The sequence below is a fragment of the Taeniopygia guttata genome, chromosome 2 (assembly GCF_048771995.1).
Source record: "Taeniopygia guttata chromosome 2, bTaeGut7.mat, whole genome shotgun sequence".
Taxonomy (NCBI): Eukaryota; Metazoa; Chordata; class Aves; order Passeriformes; family Estrildidae; genus Taeniopygia; species Taeniopygia guttata.
The window spans coordinates 55,539,320-55,565,294 of NC_133026.1; the positions used below are offsets into that span (position 1 = coordinate 55,539,320).

The following is a 25,975-nucleotide window of genomic DNA, read 5'->3' on the forward strand; positions in this document are numbered from 1 at the left end:
ATGCCCTAAGTTTTGATGAAGAGCTCAGCATTTCTGAATCTGAACCAGATTTTGTGTTAGTGCTGCCCATTTTACTCAAAACTTAACTTTCCATAGGATTTCGGCAAGACCAAAGCACTGTACTGAGTCTTGATTAGTAATTCAATTTCTTTAAACAATACTTATTCATATTTACGAATTTTACTTCAAAAAAATTGTAAGTAAAATTCTGTTTTTCTGTCACTGAACGTGAACAAACAGAAAAGGATAAACTATTATGATAGAAATGTTCTCCTTTTAATGCTAACAAATGGATTTGAGATAGAAGTAATTTTATTGTGTAAATCTTTCCAACAAAATGAACAAGTATATTTTAAGTATAGTTTACAAACAATTACATGCACTCAAGAAAAACATTCATATGGTTCTCAGTTGATAAAGATGGATACCTATTGCACTAGTTTTAATTCCTGATAATGATATTCCAGTCAAATATCATTTTGCTTGGCACTGTACAAATCTAGGAAAAGGACAACTCCCAACATAAATTTCTAATAGTTAAAAATTCAGTATTATAGGTTAAGTTTTATAAACTATTCAGTATAATATAATTCCTGGCTTTCAAAAGATGTCATCAAACTTCAGATTGCCATAGAAATTTGTTTTTAACTTTACTTATCTTCTTACCAGAAACATTGGTCTTGTAAGCAATCATATGTTCATGCAAAAGGGGTTAATAAACTCACTCTGCAGCTTCTCTTTGGATATGACATTCAATCAGTATAACTTCAGAAACATATGTGTGGTCAATACAGTACGAAAACAGCTACTACTGTAAACATTTTTTTTGCACCTTCCAACCTTTTTCCTTGACTTTGGGATTTCTACAAGTATTCAATTTTAAATAAATAAATTAAAAAATATATATATATATATGTATCTATATGATGCCAATATGTATGTGTATATATTCATATGCATGCACATATATGTATATGAATATACAGGGTCAAAGTCACAGTGTTTCATGTCGAAAAAAGATTTCACGTAAAAAAGTAAGTATTCCTTCAAGGGTTTTACAGCTCTGCTTTTTACTTTATATGAGTTACACCTATTATGCTGCTCCTTTCAGAGCCGCCGCCTGCAGCAGTTTTATATCAATTATTATATAATTAATGTGTCAAACTTGGCCTTCAGGATTACTGAGAGATTCACTCTCTACTTGCTTTGCAAAATGGAGTACTTTGAACCTGAAATGAGCTACCAGAGTTAAGCATTCTGTGCTTAATAAGTGAAAATCACTTTAGAAGTGAATTCTAACAGATTCCTAAAGTCATGGGATAAATGAAATAAAAAAACGTAATTCAGAACAATTTTATGTGATGATAAATCATCCAGCATCCTATGAAATTTTGGTATTTCTAGGCCATCTTCAGAAAAACATGAGCTTTTCTCATGTGAGAAAACTCACTTGTGACACAAAGTCAGAAGTTTATTGTTGTCTAGTCAGTGTTGCAAACTTTATTTCTCCTCCCCATCCCCACAATGATTTCAATTAAAATCAATAGTTTTTGTATTCTTGTATTTTGTAAATTAATGCTTTACTAAACTATTAAATAAAGAAGATTTTTTCCTTTTTTTTTTTTGTGTTATTGTGACTCAGAAATCACCTGCAGTTATTTTCCATGCTTTTTTGTACAGAGTACAAGTAAAATAGTGAATTCATCTTTATGAGACTGTGAAGACAATCCACTTACAATAGATAGAGCAATTTCATTTCTCTTTTACATTTAAATGCAGAATGGGTTGGATCCAATACCACTATTTCACTTAATTCTCTGCTTCTCATCTCTTTAACTACAAAAAAAAAAAAAAATCTATATAGTGTAGGTGTGTGTCTATAGAAATATGTTCACTGCTTAAATTATACCTGAAGGCAGAAAATTACACCAGAATACAATAAATTATTCCATTGAGGAAAGGTACAGTGCATAGAAAGCGAATTTATCCCACACATCAAGAGGAGATCTCTTAGCTACAGCTAGACTCTCAAACTGGTTTTCTATTATGTAAATTTTTATGTAATTAAAAATAACTGACAGTATCTAGTACACATTAATTAGAGAGCTACAATTATAACAAGAGTGAGCAGAACATAGCATTTTCTTTCCCTCTCAAGGTTTGGATGCCTGTCTGTGTATGGGGAGATGCTACTTTATCTCAACATCATTCTCTACTTCTCAGACTGGAGGTAACTGAGCTCTGAAATCCTATAAAATGCTGTATAAGATAGAAAGATTCTCTGTCCTTGGTCTGTAGGCAAATGGATGCAAAGTATATATGCTGGCCTTTTGAGGGAATGTGATACTAACATTCAATAACTCCTAGTAGTCACACGAAAACCATTATTGGAATCAGATGACACTCAAGAGCTTAACAAGAACTCAAGGAAAGAAGAAAACTGAATGCTAATAATGATCCATAACCTCTCAGTGAAAATTAGTTGGACTGAAGGGTAGCAAGTATGAATCTTAGTTTTTACAAAAAGTTTTGAAAGGATTTAAGCAACTTTATACTTATTAATACATATTTATAATGCTAAAGAAAAAAGAATAAGGAAAAAAAATGTGAACATCTGGGCGAATACTGTACTTGGGAAGGGACAGCAGTCCTTTCTTTTACAGAAGCTGATGTTGCAAAATTTGTAGTTGCATGACTTTTCAGCACATTTGGATGAGAGTGACCAAAGTCTTGTGTCTTCCTTAGATTTCCAAAAGGCTTTAAGATAAATTACTTTACCTCAGGCTTTTAAGAAAAATAAGCAGCCACTGCATTTAAAGAGATGAATTCAGACCATAGATGTAAAGAGTTGTTTTGCATAATGGAGGGGTGGTAGTGGGGGTTGTCATGAATAGAATTCCTCCAGAGTTCTAACTGGTTCAGGCCTCCTAATCAATAACCTGGGTAAGAGGCAAGCAGCAAGGTGAACTGGTTTGCTGATGAAGATATTTAAGAGAGCAAGGAAAATTGCAAAGAATTGTTTAAGGCTCTTAGGGGCCCAAACAACAGAATTACAAAATGAAGCATGAAAGTTGTTATAAATTAATAAAGGTGCAGACAGAAAATAAATCTACTTCCACAAATGAAACAATGAACTTTAGTTTAACATAAGGAGGATCAGGTTGGTGTTTAGAGAGCTTCATCAGAAGATGTACAAAACATGCAAATGCTGTAGGAGTGGGGAGCAAAAGAGCAGAGGAAAAATCCAGAAAACCATCCTGCAATGGAATAAATATTTTTTCTCCCATATTCTATTTTTATATATATATAAAATGCTATTGTTTACCTCCAGTAAAGGTAGTAGCAACCAGACTCAAACTAAATAAGTCATTGTTCAATAGCACTCCTTGCTAAAGGCAACTGTGAATAGAAAATGGTATATTATACATATTCAAAGGTTACTAGGCAGGTTAATCACTCAACAATGTCTCCTGCTATCCAAAAAATTTAGGGAATGGAAAAGTACCCCCTTTTGTTCTTCTTCCTGATACATTTTTATCTGAAAGTCATAGTATTGTTGGACCCTTCACTGAGGCATTGCAGCTCCTGTAAATGGCAACATCTGAGCATTGCTTCTATATATTTACCCTCTGCCTTTTCCCAAGTGTCAGGACTTGTGGTATCTGGGATTCCATGCAGGACTGTAAAAGTCACACTAACCTTGCAAATGTTCAGAGGAAGCTGTTTGCTACTAGGATAGATTAGATTTGTAATTTAAAAAAAATCCAAACCAATAATCAAAAAGTCCTGTAGCACAAAAGATTTGCTATACACCAGCCCAGTTTGTTTATTTATTTATTTAACTAAAGTATGGTGAATACAAAACAGCATGACACCTAATTTATCATATATCTTCTTTCAATCTTGAATTAAATTGCAAGGAACTTATAAAAAATTTAATAGCCTTATTTTGGTTTGTGGCTCCAGAAATAAACTGTTAGAATAATATATGGCCTTATGATTTGTCTCAGATGAGAATCTTTCATACATTTCTGTTTCCTAAGATTTTGACAGTCAGCAAACTCTGCATAATACATATGAAGGCAATAACTATGAATTCTTTGCAGTGATACTAGTTCTGAGTTCACTTTTCTGTTCCAGACAAACAAATGCACCTAAGAGGCAAAGAAATACTGTTTAGATTCTGAATGCAAAGCACAAGTAAGCTGCAATACAAGTCTCTGAGTGAAGAACACTTTAGAAACATTAGAATCCAGAATGAGAGAATAAAATAAATCAAGGCTTTGAAATGATTGAGTCATTACTGATTGGGTTCTGCACTTCTCTGAATTAATTTTCAATGGATTTCCATGAAGAATATGTGCAGGATAATTTGAGTTTGTTTCATGCTTTAGCATCTGCCACATAGCTGGCCTGCTATATTATATTCTGGTAACTTCTGATATTTATAAAGGTCTATTTCAAACACATTCTATCTCTCTTTACCTTTGTCTCACTAGTTCACCATCTTCACGCAGACTAAGCTGGAGAAGGATTTTTGAAAATTTCGTCCTATTGATTTTCCAATTTTAGTTTAGAATTTTTATGTGCTTATGGAAGAAGAAATATTTGTTTTTGTGAAATGATTTTTAAACAGGCTTTGCTCCAGTTTCAAAAACCAAACCAAACCAAAATAAAAACCCAAATAAATCTTTTTTGGAGTTGTGGAAAGAAAACTGGGTAAAAAGATTCTAAGATGGAATAAAGAAAGTAGGGCTGGAGGACAAGAAAAGGGAGAAAAATGAGCTTTACTGTGAGGAATAAACAGCATGATGTTGCCAGCATAGAAAGACATTTCCAATACAATATTAGAGAAGGGAAAACAACAGTTCTCTGTGCGTATTTGACTGAGGACAGCATTGCACATCGCCTTTTGTTAATTATTTAGCACATGTAACATAAAGGTGATGGCTCTAGGTGATCTTGTTGCACAGTGAGACTGTTATCCATGTTCTCTTACTTGCTTACCAGATAATTAAGAAAGGAAATAAGACATATCTTAGAAATATATATGGCCAGATACTGAACTGAAAAGCAGAGAAAATAATCAGTGAGAATAATAACCTTTGGGTGAAAAAACACAATTCCACACAAGGGTTCACAGATAAGAAACTAGTGGAATAAGTCTGGTTGAGATTATTAATTTAATCAATCTTGGACATGTGCAATTGTGGAAAGGAGATTGAAGAGGAGGAGGAAAGGTCAGTGAATGGTTATGTCACCTGTAAATAACAGGAGCTCCAGAAAAAAGAAAATATTTGCAAAAGCACTAGACTTAAGACCCCTGTGTGAATTCAGAGCTCATCTATCCATCCTCTCTATCAAGCAATGCCAGACACACAGATACACTCTACACTGCTATTCTGGATGTTTAGAGCTGGACTGTCTCTGACCTGGGGAACCAACTGTTCAGATGTAACTCATGTGGCACAGAACCATCTCTCAAAACCACCAGGTGGTGCATAAGCTTTAACATAATGCTCAGACAATAATTTCTCCTGTCTATTGTAATGTCAGGGCTTCCCAAACAAAAAAAAAAAAAAAAACAACAAACATACATTTGACATTCATTGAAACAGGATTAATTAGTTCTAGGGATTTTTAACAATTCGAAGGAAAGAAAATCCACCCAACATTTATCATATTCATAGTATAAACATGATTGGAAAAAGAAATCTCATTCTATTGAATTCTATTTTTCTATTTTATTTTCTATATTTTTAACTTTGGCTTCAAAGTACATTTCAAAGCATGAATGTCTTTGCATCACTATATTACTCCTGTAACAGTATCACCTGTTATAAAAATAAACTGACAGAACTCCTACCAGAATTACGGCAATTCTAAAAAGAACAACAATATTTTACCTTAAAATATAGTTTCATCATAAATATCAAACTTAATAACTACATAATAATAAGCTGTTCGATTTCTTTGAAGAATTTGATTTAACAACCTTGCAAAATAACCATCTAGCTTACATCTAACAATTTGATGAAATTTCTGCTAAATGATTGCTAGATTTTTTTGTCCCCAAGGGTCTTTGAATAATTAGTAATTCTAAGGTATTATCTGATTTCTGTTTGAATAATTTCTGTTTCAATTTTTTTTTTCAGTGCAAACAAAACATTCTCTGATATACTTCTACAAACACCAATAGTTTTCAGGGAGTCAACAGGTTAATTAAACAGTTCCTTGGGAGCTAAAATGAAAATATTTAAACCTAATGAATTTATAGGCTCACTGGATTGAATTCTTCATATATATATATATATATATATATAAATGCATATGAATTACACATACTGTGCTAGAATCTGCAAGTGAAAAATGTGTGGTGTCTACAAAGATTCATGTTTTTTTAATGAAAAAGTTGAATTCATCTTCTCTGCAGATAAATTTTCTGGTAAGTTTTTCACTCATTAAATTACTGTTTCTTAGGTTCCTGCATTTTCTATGCTAGCCATTGTCATCACTATTACTATACTTCTTAAGTGTCCTATAGGTTAAAGTCAGCACCAATGTGAGACTTACAGAACCATGGAATGATTTGGATTGCAAGGGACTCTAAAGATCACCCAAATCCACACCCTGACAATGGTGTGACATTTACTACATTCAAGCTGCTCAGGGCCCCATCCAACCTGGCCTTGAAAATTTTCATGGGTGGGTCAGCCAGCACTCTCTGGAACCTGTTCCAGAGCTTCATGACTTTAAAAAGGACTTTTTCTTAAAGAAGAGTAAATAACTTCTTCCTAACTTTAATCTAAATCTGCCCTGTCTCAGTTTAAGAACATTGTCCTTTGTTCTGTCACTATCTGCCCATATAAAAAGTTCTTTTCCCTTCTTTTCACAAGTCCCCTTAAAGTTCTGAAAAGTTGCTATAATCTCTACTGAAAAGCCATCTCTTCTGCATGCAGGACAGCCTCAACTGACTCAGCCTGTCCTCACAGAAGAGGCGCTCTCACCCTTCATCTTCATAGCCCTGCTCTGGACTTGCTCCAACAGGTCCATGTACTTTTTATGCTGGGGACCCCAGAGCTGGAAGCAACACTGCAGGTGGGGTCTCACAAGTGCAGGGTAGAGGGACAGAATCATCTCCCTTGACCTTCTGATCATGCTGCTTTTGATGCAGCCCAGGACACATCTGGCTTGCTGGAGTGGGAGTGCACATTGCTGGGTTGTGTCCAGCCTCTCATCCAGCAGCAGTCTTAAGTCCTTCTCCACAGGGCTGCTCTCAATGACTTCCTCTCCCAGTCTGTACTTATATCTGGGACTGCCCCCAGCCAAGTGCAGCACCTGCCACTTGGCCTTGTTGAATCTCATGAGGTTCCCATAGGCCCATTTCTCAAGTTTGTCCAGGTCTCTCTGGATGGTGTCCCATCTGCCAGGTGTGTCAACCACACTGCTCAGCTTGGTGTCATCTGCAAACTTGCTGAGGGTGCAGCAGATCTCACCAACTGTATAAATGATAAAAATATGAAAGAACACTGGACCCAAGGCAGGTGCCCTGAAAGACACGTTTGTCAACGTCTTCCATCTGGACATAGAACCATTGACCACAACTCTGGCTGCGTCCATCCAGCCAATTCCTTATGCACCAAGTAGTCCACTGCTCAAATCCATGTATCTCCCATTTGGAGATAATGATGTCATGTGGGACCATATTGAAGGCCCTACAGAAGTCTAAACAGATTACTTTGGTCAACCTTCCCTTGTCAAACACTTCTGTCACTCCAGCAGTTGTGCTGGCTGTCTCAGATAATCTCCTTGTTTTTTGTGTGCCTTACCATATCTTCTAGGTGTATCTGCCCCATGATCTTCCCAGACAGAGAGGTGAGGCTCACGGGTCTATAGTTCCTTGCATCTTCCTTTCTCCCCTTTGTAAAAATAGGAGTGATGTTTCCCTTTGTCTATGCTATTTGTAGCTGTAAGACTTTTTCCAATAACAAGAGTGGACAGGAGTGGGCCTTAGCTATCTACTGCCAAATCTACTCATGAATTAAAAAGAAAAAGAAGGAAACATTTGTCTTATTTGTAATATGCAGTCTCTTAAATTGTAAAAAGGAAAACGATTTCTTAGAGTAGCTCTGATTTTACTGCCAGGGACTATTTTTTGTCAAAACATATGTGCACTTAGCTGTCACACTATACAGCACTACTTTTGATTAAAATATTGTATAATTAATGAATGAATTATGTTCTTAATAATTATAAAAACCACAGAATATTTTATTGAATAACTTAACTGGTTATCCTTAAAGTATTTGGGAAGGTTTATTTCTTCCCAAATAGTTCCAGACTGTAATATTTAAATATTTAAGAGCTCATCAGTGACAACTTGGAAGACTGTATGCAAAGGTTTTAGTTATATACTATAAGAAATAAAATAGCCAGTATGAACAAGTGCTTTTATTGTTTTCCTGTTCTTTCCATAATTTTGTAGTTTCTACTCCCCCATCACCTACAGCCTTGTTGGGACTGTGTATACAACTTACTAATTATTCTTCAATGTATTCAGCAGCAGAGTTGATGGAAGACAACATGAGCATTTAATTTGAAGGTGCCTCAACAACAACCACAACAATAACAACAACACAGCTTTTCCAAACAAGACTGCCTTCAACTGTCAAAAAACTGCAGTATCACTGGAAAAGCACTATCCAAAAACATGAGTTGCTATGACACAATCATTCCAGGTGAGTCCTCATTCTGCTATGACAGCTCTGGTGTTCCACAAAAGGATAAGTCCTGGTGTAGCTCCTTGTACACAGAGATAACCAGAAGAAAAGAAGATACTTGCCAGGAAATAGATTACCTAGGATCTCCACTTAAAACACGTATCTCCAGTATGTTGTTGAAAGTAGTCTTTTAAAACAAGCCATTAAAACATTTGTCAGATTGATATTTTATTCTCATTTCTAGTTTTCATTACTAAGATGCGATGGGTTGACTTTGGCAAGATACCAGACACTCATCCAGCCAATCTCTTGCTCCCTTCAACCGGACAGTGGAGCAAAATAATACAGAAGAACTCATAGATTGAGATAAAGACAGGGATTAAAGACAGGAAGATTGCTGGTCAATTGCCACCATATACAAACCATCCTGATTTGGGGAAAATTAATTTAATGTATTGTCCATATTACAGAATTCAATGGTGAGGAACAAAAACAAAATCAAAAATACATTCCTCACTTCCAACTTCTCAGGTTGACATTCACTCCTTCACTTCCAGTTCCTCTACCTCCTCCTCCCTAAGCAGCTTAGAGGGATGGGGAATTAGGGGCTGCAGTCAGTCATAAGAGCTTTTCTTTGTTGCTCTTCCCTGCTCTAGCCTGGGCCTTGTCTTGGAGCTGGCTGTGTACAGCAAGGGGCAGCACCAGCTTCTCGTCACAGCCCCACAGACCCTCACTGCTCCTGCCAGCACCTACACCTGGCACAACAGGAATATTGTATCCTATATATACATACACAACCTTTATCTATCCTATAGGCATAATTATATGTACATGTACTTGAAAATATTTACAAGTAAATAACATTGTTTATTAAATCTTTGTCAAAAAACAAAAACTCTTTAATGCTTTCTCACCTGTCACAGAAAGACATTTCCAATAAACATATCTCCTGAAACTAATTTGCCTATGCCATAATAATCCTTCAGAAAATGTAAAGAAAAAAATCTAACTCAAAAAATCTCATCTTTAGGATTTTAAAGAAAAAGCAAAAAATTCCCTGGAATTCTACACACCTAACAGCACCTCAGGTTAATACATATTGCCTCCGTTATTCCAGACAATCATTATTAGGAACAAATGCATTAGACTTTAATATATGAACTAAGACCACCTATAATTGAACTGAGACCACCTAGAATTTCTTTGTATCTGGAATTTCTGGTAATTGTCTAAATGGAGAATGTAATTTAAAAAATCTTAAAGAAAAAAGAAAGTATAATCTTTTAATAGAAATCTAGGCCTAGCTCTTCTAGAAATATTTTTTTCTTCAATTCTTACGAGTGAATGTGTTCCTTTCTGCCTTTTGTTTTTTTAAATTCTGTTATTTTCAGGTGAAGGCCCTGATTTACACCTCGACCTCTCACTTTGGAGGGAATATGTACCTAGTTTAAACAACAGTATTGAACAAAATTTTAAGATTATAGGGGATTTTGTTCCACTTCTGCCAACCTGTTTACCATTGATCAGTTCACTTCAACTTTCTGCCTCTACTCATGCCTGGTGCCTCTATTCAGGCACCAGAATGAGTGGTTTAACAGACAGAATGTCTGTTTATTTATTTATTACTGAAATAATTTGTTTCAGTAGGATTTAAACCTCCAAAGTTGCTTTACTGAACTGAAAGCCAATAGTATATTAGCATATACCAGACACATATAGCATATACTAGCATTCTGTCCTCATTTGGACAAGTTTTTTTTTTACCACGTATAAGATAAATGTGTGAAGATAAAAATGACAATTATTTATTTTTATTTTCTGTCTCATAAAATGCAGAATATATTTTCCTACTTACTACAATGCATAAGTATAAGCTTGAGAAAGCTTAAGGCATCTGATTATTTTTATCAAGCAAATTTTGTTGCTTTTTTTTTTTTGAGTGTCTGAAGAAACAATTGAGAAAAAAATTTTTTAAAGTTTACATTTCCTTCCCAAAACTGTAGCACACTCTAAAATGTATTTTAGAGAATATGTAGCATTTTGTGATGCATACCTATACATATAAAAGATACATTATATATTACATATATACATCATATAAAGTATGTGTATGTCCATAATTACATGTAATATATAATGTACATACGTACACACACACACACATCACACATACACATATATATATAGGCATTACGATGTCTATTTAATTCTTCTATTTTTTGTCTTCTGGTTTTTAATTTAATCTCATGCTTTTCTAAGCTAGATTCACTGTTCTGAAAGCTGGATTTGCCAGTAACATTGAGATAGGTAGGATTCTGGTGTTGTTTAGCCATATGGAAATTACATTATTCCAAATTACCTTTTTACTCTCAAAGAATCACATCTAAAAATTTTGATGCATGTCAGGACAGGCATTTCTCATTATTTCAACATCTTTTTTTAAATATTAAAGGCAACTAAATAATGTAATATTACATAATTTTATCTATATCAGCATTGATCCTTCAACATTGCTTGGGAAATTTTGGGAGTTCCCAAGAATCAGATAAGAAGATAAGAATCAGATAAAACAATAGAAACAAAGAAACACAGAAGCAAACAAACAAACAAACAAACCAAACCAAAAAGAGAGGCATTAATATTGCCAAAATTACCCTCTAGGACAAAACTCAGTTTTTTAAGAGATGACATGCTCTAAAAAGAAAATCCAATTAAGACATTATTTCTGAAGAACTGGCAAACTCCTCTCAATTCTATTTTTGTCCTAAAATAGGACAGATTCGGGTATTTGTGAAGATACTTAGCCTGAAATTACAGGTATAAATGGAAAATCATTATTGTCCATGAGACTTCAGTTTTATAATCCTAATACAATTCTTGTATTAAAACTCTATATTCAGTGTTTCTCTTTCTGTCTAACTGAGACAAGTTTAAGGAAATTCTATTACCAAGTATCTGATGTATCCAGGTTATAGCAGCATTTTACACTATCTAGGACTGCACAAAATGAGATCATTAACTTCATTGCTGTAATTATTACCTGTACTATTAACTGCAACCTTAGCAGTAGAATTAAATATTTTTCTTTTCCATGCACTAACTCTGAGAAAGAGGAAGGTCACCAGTGGAAGATAGTTCTGTCACTAAAGGCCAAAATGTTCCCCTTAATTTAGTTCCTTTTGCTGACTTTTCTCAATAGAGTAAAATCACTTTTAGCAAGGGGACTATATCACTTAGGAAAGGAACTGAGAAAATCCACACAGGTTATTTTTCCCAGTCTATGCCAGGTAGGCTTTTACCAGGCAGCTCCAGGAGAATGCCACTCAAATGGCAGAAGCGTTTTAGTAAAATTTAAGATGGGAGCCTGAAACAATAAACAACATGTGTATTTGGTGTATGTGTTGTTGCTGTATTGAGATTTACTTCAGGCCTTGCTTTACATGAGGGTTGTTCATTATTTGTTGTCCATATATTATCAGAACAAAATAGATTTTTTTTTCCAAACCCCCCTTACATATACATATGATTTTCATATAATTGTTTGGGTTTTTTTAAGAAAAAGAAACCCAAGCCTCTGCTCAGAGGCATGCTGATCACACCTGCCATTCTCAAATAACTTCAGCATAATCTGCACTGCTTCATTTCTTCCAAGAAATACTATATGGACACAAAACTCAAACCATGGACAATATATGAGTGAAATCTGTAAAGATGTCCTAATTAACAATAGGTAATCGACCACTGTTCCAAAAACATCTCCTCTTGCTATTTCAAATTTTTAGAAGGCATGAAGATAAAGAATATATATATGCTTGAATAAGTGACCATATGTAAATAAAGAGGTGCAGAAATTATTTAGACAATTCAATAAAAAACCTAGCAAGGATGGAAACCTATAGATATAGATATGTGGGGCATACTCTAGATTGCTGTGGGAAAATTACACTCTGCTCCAGAAATAAATGTACACCACAGAATTACATTTCTGTGACTTTAACTTTTGTTTACCAAGCACAGGGAAAGTTATAAAGTATAATAGTCATTATTAATTGTAGTTTTTCAACCATAAGGTATGTATGTACATACCACTTTGACTGGCACGAAAAGGTGCATTGCTGTTCCAAGATGGTTTGCAGAGAAACTCAGTTTTAATTACATGATTTGATCTTTTTCAGTGATAAGATGACAGATGTATTTGTCCTGTCATACCCATTAACTAAAAAAGTGCAATCCAATAGTCCCCCCAAACAAACAGTGCAATTGAATGCAATTTCTGAAGTTATCCTGCATGGAATAAAAACCTTCTCTAATCAGTATTTTTATATCATTTTGATATGAGTTATAGAAGCCTCCAGAATGTTTCAATCTTACAAAGGCCTATAATCTAACAGGATGCATTAAAAACATAGGTATTTTCCTCCCCAAAATAATTTGTATCATTTTTTATTAAGCCACCTATCTTGTGTCTTTTGATGTGTTGTCAAAAAATTAAATTTCTTTATGTTTTCCAAAATATCTTGACTTTTGTAATAACTTGTTTCCAGAGACACTAAATAGATTGCAGCAAGAGAGGCTTTTTTAGACTACTTCTGAGACAAATATGACGTGGGCATTCTGGACATTATTCTTCCTCATAAATATTTACATGGGTCAAATTATTCATAATTAAACCCAAGCTTATTTCTCTTCATGTGACCTCAAATCAATCTACTTCAGGAAGACAAGAATAATTTAATGAGTTTTTTTTATACTTGACCTGCAGGAGATCTGTACAACTCAGCATCAGAGAAGTTGTGCTCAGTTGTATTCATTCAGTTCCAACCTCCAGCTTCCTCCCTAGAAAAAAAAACCCCAAAGAACCAAATAGAAAGAAAACCACCAAAAACCACAACAAGGAAAACACCAGCCTTGCATGTGTGTAAATTCATTGTCATTACATGGCTTCATTTTCAGTTTCAGAGCAATTTTTGATACAGAGTACCACTTAGCCTTCTCTCTAGCATTCAAATTATCCACCTAAGTATTCAGGGAAATATCAACCTATTGAAATAACCACACTACAGACTTAAAGGTAAGTATTTTGAATTTAAGCCCAAACTGTGACATTGAAACACTGTACAACATTCTAGGGAGAAGTTGGAAATAGAATCAAGTGCCAAGCAATAGAATCTTTTCTCACATGTGATGCTTCATGGAAAAGTAACATCCAGTGTTGACTACAATATAATTTGAAGTGGCATAGACTGCTTTCACAACTACAACTCACCAGCTATCTGTTGATATAAGAAGAGGAAACTGAGAAAGACCATAATCTCTGCTATGACCCCGTTTATGCAGGTTGCATATAAATAGGAAAGAATTCAGCAACTCCTTGCTCAGCTCCAAGTTGTATTATGCATTCAACTTATATATGATTCCTTTGATTATAGCCTAGGAAAGAAACTGATGTGTTTGCTTGCATTAGCATATTTTTTTCAGACTTGCAAAGCACTTAATCCACACAGAATAATCCACACCATTATAAATGGATAACTCATTGCAAACCCATGGCTGCTGTCACTTCATACAGTTATATTATTACACAGCAATTTATTTCATATAGATCATACTAATGATTGTCAATACCAAACTACTTCCTATAACAAAAGAAAAAACTGTTTATTTCTTAGATATTTCCAGAGTCATCTGCCACTCCTCAAACAACAAAGTTAGAAAAATTTGTTCGTTGATATTAATTAATTTTCTTCTGGCTCAATCACACATCTGTGTTGATTTCATCTGAAAGACACAGTAAGAGTTTGCAAGGTTAAAGAGCTATGAGATCCTATTAGCCGAGAATAACGAATGTCAGTGAAATGAAACCTGCAGATTTTGAGTGTTTCCAGCTATTGAGCTACAAAAGAAAGAACTCTTTTAATTGGGACTCAGTGCTTTTCTTCCTAACCATTCTTATGTCAATTTATTCCTCCTCTGCTATAATGAGATGCATTCGAATTTCAACTTTTGAGTAAGGTCAATGAATTGTCCTACCTAGGTGTCATAAAGTCCTGATTGTGAATTTTCAGATATAGATTTGTCACTCACTCATGCTACAGAGCCCATGTATTTTGAATCTGAATTCTGAATCATTCCTTAGAAGTGACTCATAGCCTAGCTCAGATTGCTCATGTCAGATAAGAAGAGCTAGAGACCAGAGCAGAAAATCTGTCAAGGATCACTAGAATTACACACCACTTTTACTAATAATGTGTACCTTAGTGCCTCTAGCAAAGGTTTCTTGGTAGTGGGACTATTTCAAGGGCATTACAGATCTCAGCAGCTTCCATTTGCCAATTATACAGGACTTGGAACAAAATTTTAGCTCTTAAAATTGTAATTCTATTAATCTCCAAATACAGGACAAGTGATATAGCTACATCTGATCTGTGCCCACATTCATTATTAATTAAAATCCAAACTACGGTTCCCAAAACACTACAATCCTTGCTTACAGCAATACTAAAATTTCTGAGTGATTTTATTTTTTGATCATTTTTATTTGGTCTCTCATGAACTTCTTTCCTTTAGAGCCTTGACATGAGAAAAATAGAACTTTTGTATAGGGATGGAAGAGTTCCATCATCTTGTCTGTTCTGCCAAACCTCATCTCCTGAAAGCACCAAGACACAGTTTGGCACCCTCTCCTTTGATCTTTCATTATAACATCAGACAGTCTGTATAACATCAGCAGACCTTCCTTCTGCAGGTCTTCCATCTGCCTGCCCCTCTCATGCTTTATTTCTTTCTTTTCTGCTATCAAAAAGAACAGCTAGAATCTGATATCCAGAGCAAAAGAAATGTTATGTTGGAAGAAGAAAACAATTCAGAACATGCTGAAGGGATGCCTCCTATTCTGTAAAAACCTGAACTCTGTCTTTTAAAACATTAATCTTTCCCCATTGAATCTGCTGTTCCCCAGCCTCTGTGACACAGCCCTCATAAGATACAGTACACCTAAAAATAACCAGAGAACTAAGTGCTAGAGAAAAACTCAGCTACTGCTCAACAACTTTAAAATTTGTTGTTCATATCTATTTACACCACATTCTCTTAGAAGCTCAACACCACACTTTCTTTCCAAAAGGCTTTATCTACTCATTATTCTTCATTATTTATTTTTCTTCTCCTTTTTCTTATAATGACGATCAACATGACTTTGCTTCACTTACAATCTTATTAGCACTTCAAAATTATTAGGCTTTGATTAAGCTTTGGTTTTTTTTAAAGTTATTTGTTATACTTACAGACCAAAACTATCTTGCGGTCTTTAAATAATGCCTTCTTTATTTTTATTCAATGAAGATATATAGATGCAGATACACATCTAAAGAAATACTACACATTTATGCATATTAAGATATATTAAAAAGAAAAAAAAATAGCCATAGAAAGGAACAGGCAACTTATTGACACAACTTATGATGCATTTGTTCTTTAATTATTTTTTCAATTCAGCTACAAACATGTTTTTAAAACATATTTAAAATGTTTAAAACTAAATCTAACAGAGCAGAAAAATAATATTTTATATTTCAGAATATTTACCAGCTTCATTGGCATTTTTTTTTATTTCTTAAAAGCACTATGCAATATGAAATGTGCATGCATAGCAGAACCATAAAAAGTAGAAGTTAAGACATCCTGGGTGTTTATGCAGATAATTTTTAAGAGTGAGTTTCACCAAATTAATCTGAATTTAGTCAAGAATCCTGCTAATGATCCATCCTACTTTCCTAAAGTTGTGTGTTGATACTTCACAACTAAGAGAAAAGCCACAAAAATTACTGGACATTCAGTCAGCAAAATAATCAAACTTGTTCTCCATTTACATAAATCCATTGAGTATGACAAAGCCATTTTACATTGGTGCTTTTCAGGATACTATTGCACAACATACACAGCCTCCAGGGAGCTGCTTCTATTTCAGTGAGCAATTTAATTTTCAGCATAATTTGCCATATAATTGTGTCTTTAAATTTAGTCAATTCATTCAGTTGTTCACATAATTAATTCTGATTTATTCTTAAGCTCTCATCTTGCAAGTCTTTAATTTTTTCATTCTTTGCTTATAATTTGCTGAAGATTATATTAGATTCTCAGATCTTTTGGAAGTTTTATAAATCCTATGAACTAAATATTAGAAGCGAAAATACTTTTTGGTCTTATTTTAGCTTCAATGAATATTCAAGTTAAAATTGTCGTTGAAAGCTGTGGCAAGAGAAATGTTGTAAAGGAATTCTGGATAATTTGATATTAGAAAAAGAGCCTAATCTCTTTGATTACTATGGCCTGTATATACACTCTATGAAAAAAGCCCAGGAAAAATATAAATCCCATATTATGTTACCAGCACTGAGGTTTTTAGATTTGTATGCAGTAAAAATGAACAAAGCAGAACAGCCTTGCAACTAATTTAATGATATCCATGTTCTACACCAACATGCTACTTATCATTAAGCTTGATGCACACAAACTACCCTTGCTATCTGTCAATTTAGACTGCTCCTGACAATAGGATCTCTACCTCAACAAGACTAGAGAGTGATAAACCTTTAGTTGATTTGCTATGTACAGGACTGACTGAAGCATCGACCAGGTTTCTGTGGCAAGTAAACTTTGATGCATAAATAGGGTTATTCATATTTCAGGTTTTCCTCTTTTGTCTATGTGTAGATGGAGCAATGGCTTCATCTTTTATTGTTGTCACAAACTGTCCATTTATTACAATAATTAATGATGAAACAGTGATTTTGGTTCTTCTTCATGTCAATGACTTTCAGTCTTACGCTGTATCAGAGCTCAGTGAGTTCTTATTCACTGTGAATCGAAGACTACTGTTTTGAATTAAATTAAAGAAATAATGGTATGATTGCACCTACATAGGAAGGATTTTCTATTCCTTTCCTTGGTCTGTGTGTCTATTTTTACAGAATCATGGAATTTGTGGTCAGATGTGTTTTCATATTTTTAAATTTACATCCATTGCTTCTTGTTCTTGTTCCTGTCGCTTGGTACCACTGACATCAGCTCTCCTTCACTCCCTCTCTATCAGGTACTTTACCAAATTGGTAAGATCCCTTAGAGCCTTCTTTGCTTCATGCTGAAGAGTCCCAGCTCTCTTAGCCTCTCCTTTTGTTTTTGCAAATGTTCTAGATGCTTTTACATTTTTGTGGCCCTTCAATGGACTTATTCTGGTAAAGTCCATATATTTTTTGGACTGGGGGAACCAGAACTGGACCCAGCACTCCCAGAGTTGGTCTGATCAGTGCTAAGCAGAAGAAAAAGAACCCACTTTCTTTACTGGCAACATTTTTCTACAGGCAGCCTGAGAAATTATCTGAGCATACATTGTGCCTAATCATCTATCTTGTTAATGAAGATGTTGAACAGTATTGGCTCCACCCTTAACTCCTCAGTTACTTCACTTGCCTCTAACTGGACTTTTTGTCACTGATCATCATCCTTTAGGACAAGCCACTCAGGCAATATTCAGTCGACCTCACTGTCTTATTTATCTAATTCATGTTTAATTCTAAGGATGTTATGGGAAACATTGTCAAAAATTACTAAAAAACATCTACTACTCTCTCTTTCTCTACTAAACCAGCCACCTCTTTTTAGAAGACTATCAGGGTGGCTTAGTATGTTTTCTCATTCATAAGTCAACACTGATTACTCCTGAGCACCTTCCTCTCAGTCACATTTAGAAATGGTTTCCAGGATTAGTTGCTTCATTGGCCTCCTAGGCACTAAGGTGAGACTGACCAGTAGCAGATCCCAGATCCTTATTCTTTGCTTTCTTGAATATGAGTGACATTTGTTCTCTTATAGCATCCAGGGATCACTCCTGAATGCCATGGCCTTTCAAAGACAACCAAATAGCTCCAAAGTGACATCAACCAGCTCCCTCAGCACTTGTGAGTGCCACATATCAAGCTTCATAAACTTACATATGCCTAGTTTCTTACAGTTCCTGAATGCTGACTTACCAGTAAAGACTGAGCAGGAAAAGGCATTAAATGTCTTTGCCTTTAATACATGCTTTGTCACCAGTTTATCAGATGCATTCAGCAGCAGACCCAGTTTTGATGTTCCTTGTGAGATTTTTTGTTTAGGTTTTTGGTTTGCAGTGCTAGCCAAAAAAATTCTTTATGGAACTGCACCTAATTCTGTTTCTTGTCAATATAAATATTCAATAGCAAGGTGGACAAATACCTTTTCCTTACTGTTCTTTTTGCTGGTTTTGTACTTGTAAAATTGGCTATTTCCTCCTACATCCCCTGAAAAACTCATCTCCAGGTGTGCTTGGGCTTTTCCATAATATTTGCTCCATGTGGCCTCTAGTAAAGACACTGGTAATGAAATCCAATATGAAATAATTTTGCTTCCTTGTTGCTGTTTATCAAAAGGCTACAATCAGTGCTCACTTTATGCTTAGTATTTCTTGTATCTATGGAGAAAATAAAAATGCTCTAGGGGAGAAAACCCTGCTTTTTTATTACAGGCCTAAAACGAGAAGTTACCCAAGTATGGGTGCACCTTTGTGTTGGTTTCCAGAGGAGGTGCGGGTGACATTATTTTCCTTCAAAATGTTTTCTCGAGGGATAAACACAGTTTGAGAAATGTTCTCTGTATGTATCAGAATTCTGCAGTAAGGAATGGAAATTAATGTCCACAATTCAAGTTACTTCAGACTGAAGAACTGCCAGTTTTTAGAAAGGACCTTCAACAGTGTGATAAACCTCTGAACTCTATTAATCCAACTCTTGTTTATGGCACAAGTTACAAAACTTACATGTTTTTCTATTCCATGTTTGATCATTATCACATTTTATTTGTACATAACATTTTATTTTAGGTGTTTAAGAAGAGAATGTGATTTAGAATGTTTTTTGCCCATTATCCCCAGGTTCTTCAGGAGATTATAGGTTTAAAACTCTCTGAAATAGTACAATGCTCCCTTGAACAAAGTTCAGAGAACTCAATGCTAAATATATTTCATAGTGTACTATGGAAATTCAAATAAAGTAAATATATGAAAAGTCACAAGAAAGAAAAATTCAGGTCTGAATAGATTATTTTGGATATGAAAAATATTCGATTACAGACATCACAGTAATAATTTCTCTGATAAAGACAGCAAATGGATTTTTTCCTTCTATTACAATACCTTTGAAGTTCTGCACTCTTGCTTAGTGTCTGTTCCTTTACCAACACAATGCCCGAGGAATCAAAATTATGCTTTTGCACAAAAAGGCTGGGGATTTTTGGTTGATGTTTTTTGTTCAGGAGTTTTTTTAATTTAGGTGTTCAGTTTTTAGTGCTACCCGAGAAGATTCTTTATGAAACAGCACTGAATTCTGTTTCCCATCAATAAGAATATTCAATGACAAGATGGAAAACACATCTGTGGAAATTTCCACAAGGTGAGAATTTCATTTCTGTGAAATTCTTTAAATAGACAACAACAAATGCATGTACTTATTAATGCTAAAATGCATCCTTTCAAAAATATAAAAAGCCTCTCTCCCTTTCTAAATAATTATTTGGTGGTAGATGTAAACCAGAGATAGAAATAATACAATAAGGAGTAAATGTTACTAACAAAAAGAACCCAGGAGATTACTTCCCGTGACAAGAGATAAGGAAACTGTAACATATACTAGAAATACAGTATGACTATGTGTTTCCACATAGTGAAATTATTAGAAATATAAGCAAAAAATTGTTTCTTTAATGCTCATTTATGGACCAGAAGAAATTTGAATCAAATCCTATTCATAGTCTATTCTATAAATCCACTGTACATGTTCATGAATTTTTATTTTAATACATTTGTTTCCTGATCTGATGTCTCAATATAGGTCCTGTGTCTCCACAACTGGTTTTGCAGAAAATCATAATAACATTGTAGGCTTTATGTTTTTGAAAAGAAGGCAGTGGATTGGGAAGAAAACAGCTTGCAAAGAAGAGGAATAATATCTAAACATATATATTGAAATTATCTGCTTTTCAGTGTGTTTTCTCTAATGTAACTATTGTAAATATCAACATCACCATGTAAGGACCAGGTAATCTACCATTTTAACTCTCACTCTCTGGTCTTCTTGGAGAAACCCAAACAAGTAAACAAAAACCACCCTACAAAAACAAACAAACAAAAGCTAGGAAACAAGACCTCACATATTTGCTACATCAAAAGAGAGCTCTAATGTAGCAAACCTAAAGAAACCTCCTTGCTACAGAAGTTAAATAATGAACACCCACACCTACCCCTATTCCTACCCGCAGAATCAAGGCCATGTCATTCAAGCACCTACAAATAAATGAGAGATGGAAAATGTTTTTTTACTTCATCTGTACTAGTTTGAGGCTTCTACCTGGGATAACAACTTCAAGATATCAATTCACAAGAAAAAAATTATTAGCTAATAATTGAGTCCCTCTTTGAGTCACATTTTGCAACAATATGATTATTACACCCATTTACAAATATTATTAAGGTGTGATTTCATGCTGGAAGTTATTTGAATAGGATGTTTCCAAATGTAAAAGTCAAAATACTTTGGCAAGCATTGAATCTGTCTTCCTTTCTCTGAACTCTCGTGTGCATGTGTGTCCCAAATAAATCTAATGCTTTCACTGCTTATTCCATTTTTCCTTCAGTTCCCCTTTTGCTCTTCAATCTCCTTTACCTCTGTTCTCCTTTGCATTCTTTCCTTCTTGATCTAATACATCTTATGGGTACTTCTTCCTTTGAAGCAATAATAAAAACCAGCTACAATAAACAAAACAAAAAGGTGTCATGCAAATATACATGTCCCTATAGCAAGAGAGAAAGTGGGCTTCAAAAGCAACTTAAAACCGTGTTTGACTGAGCATAGTGTACTAGACAAGAAATAAGCAACTGAGAATCATTGGAATAAGCCAAATTGTCTTGGAATTGAATAGGAAAAAACCAAAACACAGGCTGTGTCAGTGGCAGATGCTAAAGTAAACCCCATGTGAAGCGACTGCCAAAGTCAATAAAGGTGCTTCAGACAGCCACATATGAAAGTTTTGATTTCCCTTTAAAAACATCAGCATGATGCATATTCACATTGCAGCAATGTGAATAATGCTACCATCTCCCTTTTGGAAACACAAAACTAACACACAGTTGGGGAAAAAAAAAAGTAAGAAACAAAAACAGCACTTGGAAAGATCTCTTAAGTTAAGCAGTCTCATCCTCAAATTCAAACATAAGCCCATAAATAGCCCCAGTCAGAAAGTATATTTCCTGAATGCCTCTGTGCTCATATGCAATAGCCTTGAAGTCTCTGGATGACTTAGTGTCAATCTTCATCTGAAGACTCCTTAAGATGATGAATTGTACTCACATTTAGAAAACTAAGTACACACAGTTATAGCAGTGATACCAGCTTTCATTTGGGCTCACAGAAAAGAACAATAATGCTGTCACCTCTATGTATAATGTTAATGATAAAGAGTTTGCAAAATTAACACAAATGAGAATGGATGTAACTTTTATTTTTTTTTGTCTGGGCAGTTTCAGCCCAGCAGAATGCCTTATACCCAGGTTATGGAATATACTATTTTTATATAAATATAAATTCTATACTTATATCCATAGAATATATAAGAGCAGCTTCCAAGAGCTGTTGAATTTTGTATTCTACAAAATAAAATAATTTGCTTTAAACATGTCATGGTTTAGGAATGGTAATAGTCGTCAATTTATTGCCCTCCCCGCCCCCCCTCCCCCCGAGACTCCAAAACCATACGCTGCTCATACTCTTCCCCTCTCCTCCCCTCTTTCTCCATAGGCTGAGAGAGGAGAGTTGAAGGCACAATAGGTAAAGATCATTGTTTGAGATGGGAACAATTCACTGGAAACAGCAATGAGATAAGAAAATAAACAGTAACAACACCAACGTTAATAACAAAATAATACAAAAAGGAGAGTGCAGAAGCCCGATCTGGCCACAGCCATTCCACTGAAGCTGCTCTCTCTGGTCAGGACCAGCATTACCCCACTGCTGCAGCAGCCACACTTGTTCCACTGGAAAAGCATGACCCCTCTTTCCTGGAAGCTGCTCCCTGTCCCTGTCAACAACATAATGTGTTATTGAATGACATAATGTCTTGGCCTTGCCCTCTTCTGCTGATTCCACTTCAGTTTGTCTATGTAATTGTAGATACCATGTAGTTCTAGTTGCCTACTTTTAAAATATCATTTCTGAAAATACTTAGACACAAAAATGGAACCAAATTAGAATTCAATTACCATTATGCTACTATCATTACCAATTTTTTGCATATAATTTTACTTCTAGAGTTTCACAACTCTGTGAAGTCTCTTTATGCCTGGGCTGGATTAGTGAGCTGCAGAAGTATTTACTTTGAAACCAGATTTTGACCACCAAAGGTCTTTCATCCTAAAAGTTATCAATAAACACACAGCAGTCCTCCCCATTTTAACAGACACTCCACATCTTCCACATTTTGCTAAATGTCACTAAGATTCTGTGAATTTATAATTATTATTGTGCAATACGGATTTCAGAAGAAGAGACAAACTTTTCTATTTCTCTTTTTATTCCTCTAGCTTTTCTCCTCCCCAGCATATGTTCACTTATAATTTAATGTCTTTAATAATTTAAAATTTAATCATTTCAGAGGGACTTATTTGATCTCAATCCAGGTCATGATCTACACTGAACTTCAGAATAAAATTAACTGATAGCGAAAACAATTTCTTCCACTATCAACATAGAAGATGGGGCTTACATTGTCTCTTTCTACCCCCAAAACCTCTCTCTGCACTCTCCCAATTTATGACCAAATTAAAATGAATTCCCATCTCCCTAAAAGGTTTTCACTGCATTGATTTTGGAGTGAACTGATTGTCAAATAATGCCTTGAGAATTACAGTTTCTTCCATTTATTTCCCTCTTCCTTCTGCTTATACAATACAGCTTCACACAGTGCTGTGGGGAACATTCCAAAACTCTTAAAGAAAGTCTTATACATTTTTGTCACATAAATACAGAAAAAAGTAAATTACTACTCAACAATATGTATAATTGCTATTTAAACTTTTATTTGGTGTAGAATATCTGAATAAATGTAGTGATTGAAAAAAAAAACAACCACTCACAAAACAACACAGGCAAATAGATTAACCAATGTACTACAATAAACACTAACTATGACTTTAAATTTTATCCTTATTATATGCCCTGGATGTCTGTAGGTGTGATACATACATTCATAGTGTCATTAGAAAACCCAATTACACTGACAGAAAAGGCTGGTTGTACAAAGGCGATGGTATATTTTAGCAAAAACACTCAGTGAGTATTATGTGCAGATCATGGCTTTGAAACATACACCAACTCAATTATTTTTTGTAGAGTCTAGAAGCTTATGCATGGAAGTATTATTGAAATTTTCATTTTCATAGTTCAGAGTAATGCAATGGAACAGAAAAAAAGGAAAGTTCTCCCTTTAAACTTATTATAGGATGATGTTTCTAGAGAAAAAAGACTATCAAAAAAAATTAAAGGGATGGCTCATTTGAATAAAACAGTAAACAGTACTTGTAATCTAAGAAATGTAGACACAACAGGAAAAATAAAACCAAAAAACTAGAAATCACTGACAGAATGGAAATCAATTTTGCCATGTCAAACAAAAGTAATTTTTTTCAGCTGTAAATTAAAACAACATGATGCCACATTTATTTACGTACTCCAATTCTTTCTAAAATACAAAGGAAATCCTGACTTTCAAGATTCCTTATAGGAGATCTAATCTAAACCTGCTTTTTTTCAGAGCATTTTCTATAGTCAGATTCATGGCATTTAAATCTACTTATGAGTCAATGTCTTTACAGTATAATTTTAGCAGGTGCTAAATACTGACTACATATTCTGAACCTAGTGTCATCCCATACTGCGAAAAGTTGTAATGATCATGACCTAGGAATTACTTATGCAATTTCTGTACATTAGCTTCTCTCCTTACATAGGTCATAAAAATATGATGGTCAAAAAGCCATTGAAAACAAAAAATAATTCTACACTTTATAGGTTGACTAGAGATGGTTTTCCTTTATTTAGCAGTAATTGTAACAAAGCTATTATATACTTTGTGTAGTAGTGGCTTTTCAACTCATCATAGACAAATATAAAAGTCTGTAAATGTAACAGATCATACAAAAACTTCTACAACACCTATAAGAAACACTTGAAAACTCTTGTTATTAAAATGTACAACTATGGAAAACTGGCTTGCTGTTAACAAAAAATCTGGGAAAGCGGAGCCTAAAAATATAATAATATGTACAATTTATGACATGATCATGACTTAACTTTCTGTCACTAAATAACCCTTCAAGGATAACAAGAAATTCCCATGTATAGCCCTTATATGAGATTTTGAAACTTATGCAAGACTTTTCTACTATTTTTATAACCAACTGCTAAAGGGTATCTCTGAATTACAGGAAATATTTTATTTTTTCAGTCTTGAATACAGATTTGTATAAATATATTGGCCCTACCTTGACACCCACCCATCCAATTTTCTAAAATACATCATAACAAAAAAAAAAAAGATGAGATGGGAAAGAGATTTCACACCGTAATCTTATAAGCTTTTGTTCAAGGAACAAAATTATCTTAATTTCATTACTAATTTCCCTTAAAAAAGTGTTAAGAAAAGCAAAGACTGTCTTTAAAGCTGGGAAATGCAGAAAGATGTTTTATGTAGATCATTTGTTAAGGGATCATGAGGGATTCAGAGAAATGCTTCGGATGTCTCATAATGTGACACTTATCCTCAAATCTTAGCCATCTCAATTTCTTAAAACTTGTGCAAATTTATTATCTCCATTGCCACATGTCTCCATGGTGAAAAAAATATTTTCCATAAACAGCATTGATTGTCATACAAAAATTTTATAAAATGCAATGAATTTATGGAAAAGTGCATTGAAATACATCACCATTTATCAAAAACTCAGCTGAAAGTAATGCACTGAAGCACCTTATAGCTGGTCTGTACATGGGGGTAATGACAGCAGAAATATACATTAGTGAGAAAAACACATAATACTGTAAAATGAGTCCTCCCTTGCTAAAGTTTATGTCCTAGGGTGACGTTATGGTGTTTGTATCTCCAATCATGTGTTCTGTTTACGTTTGATATTA

The 25,975-nt window shown here is 34.4% G+C and overlaps 1 protein-coding gene across 10 annotated transcripts in view; it reads right to left on the reverse strand.

Moving 5' to 3' along the window:
- The window catches only part of CDH12 (cadherin 12), a 638,254-nt gene that overhangs the window by 324,207 nt on the left and 288,072 nt on the right, over nucleotides 1–25,975 (reverse strand). For 2 of the 10 annotated variants that reach the window (XM_072924057.1, XM_072924055.1), the window contains exon 2: nucleotides 13,477–13,556. The exons of the other annotated variants lie outside the window; for them this stretch is intronic. The gene's annotated coding sequence lies outside the window, so the exon portion shown is untranslated. The remainder of the gene's footprint in view (nucleotides 1–13,476; nucleotides 13,557–25,975) is intronic. 10 annotated transcript variants of the gene reach the window in all.